This window comes from Myotis yumanensis, unplaced genomic scaffold (assembly GCF_028538775.1).
Source record: "Myotis yumanensis isolate MYYU_CA2020_CCGP unplaced genomic scaffold, mMyoYum1.0.hap1 SCAF_23, whole genome shotgun sequence".
In the NCBI taxonomy this organism is placed as follows: domain Eukaryota; kingdom Metazoa; phylum Chordata; class Mammalia; order Chiroptera; family Vespertilionidae; genus Myotis; species Myotis yumanensis.
The window spans coordinates 5,945,322-5,947,029 of NW_027223774.1; the positions used below are offsets into that span (position 1 = coordinate 5,945,322).

Here is a 1,708-nt window from a genome sequence, read left to right on the forward strand (position 1 = left end):
GGTTGCGGGCACATCCCCAGTAAGGGGGGTGAGGGAAACAGCTGATGGATTGAGCGATGTTTCTAACTCTCTACACATTTCCCTTCCTCTCTGTAAAATCAATAAAATATATATATTTTTTCAGAGCTGTTATATTTGAGTTTCTTCATCATTTAACTTTTAAAACACTACTATTCTTGAATATTAAAATAAAAATAGCAAGTAATGAGCATAGGAAGGTTACAGTCCTTCACTCATTCACTACTGTATATAAAATGCCAGCAGTGAGTGTTATTCAATGGCCCCATTAAGAGGTCTGACACTGAACACCACCCCTAGGATGATGTTCATCATCCTCATATGCTTCTGCATTGTAATGGCACCATCTTTCTCAATTTGGATCAAAGTCCACCCGTTCTACCTGGTCCATTTCATCAGTCTCTTCTACTGCCTTCCTTTCAGGTAGGAGTTTTTCCAGCAAAGAGAGTTTATCAGGAGAGAGAAAGCCATTGTCAGGAAAGTTTCCCTTAAATTCGATGATTAAGTGACCCTTTTCATATGGTCTAGGATAAATTGGCATGCCTTCATTTAGTACACACTTGATATCTCCATGCTTGACAATCTGACCTGGATGAGAGGTGGTGACTATGGTTCGGTTGTCAAGAGTAGCTATTGGCTTTTGGAAGCCACACAATGCTTCATCCAGCTCTATGTCCATACACATGAAACGGTCTTCTTCTGGTCGAGTGAAAGCAGCATTGCCCTTCTGATCTATAACAATGATAATATCTCCTGGCTCCAGTCCTGGTTCCTGGTCTCCTTCACCATGGAATGTTATCTTTTGGCCATCTTTCATGCCTTCATCAATATGAACTTCTAGAATCTTCTTCTCTCAAACTATCTTCCTTCCATTGCAGCTTTTGCCTCTTTCTTTAGGACTGATCCTTTCCGCATGGCCCTGGCACTCCATGCACACAGACTGAATTTGCTGAACCATTCCAGGGCTGATCTGATGAATGCTTATTTGCATTCCAGTACCTTGGCAATTGGGACAGCACGCCACTGCTCCTTTATTACCTCCTCAGCCTTCATATTTGTAACAAATCACATTTTTTTGTAGAGCTTGTTTTCTCGTTGCACCATTATGTAAGCCTTCTAAGGTTACAGAGAGCTGATGCACAACGTTTTTCCCTCTCCTTTCTCTCGAATCCTTCCTCCTCCAAGAAAAAACATATCAAAGATGTCCATGGGGGAACCCAAACCACCTGCTCCACCTTCCATACTTGCTTGATCTCTTCCTTTATCACTATGTATCCCTTTTCTTTGCATCAGAGAGCACTTTGTAAGCTTGACAAATCTATTTAAACTTCTCTTCTTCATCTGGATTCTTACCAAGGTTGAACTTCAAGGCCAGCTTCCGATAAGCCTTTTTCACTTCTTCCTGGGTGGCATTGGGTTTGACCCCCAAAACATCATAGTAAGTGGTTGGTTTCATCATACTTAGTTTTTAAAATATATTTTATTGATTTTTTTACAGAGAGGAAGGGAGAGGATAGAGAATTAGAAACATCAATGAGAGAGAAACATCCATTACCCGCCCCCTGCACACCCCCCAATGGGGATGTGCCCGCAACCAAGGTACATGCCCTTGACCGGAATCGAACCTGGAACCCTTCAGTCCGCAGGCCAATGCTCTATCCAGTGAGCCAAACCAGCCAGGGCAACTTTC

General features: G+C 42.3%; 1 pseudogene; it reads right to left on the reverse strand.

Annotated features, from left to right (window-relative positions):
* Positions 1-212: 212 nt before the first annotated feature.
* Positions 213-1,506, reverse strand: LOC139000021 (dnaJ homolog subfamily A member 1 pseudogene; annotated as a pseudogene).
* Positions 1,507-1,708: the final 202 nt, after the last annotated feature.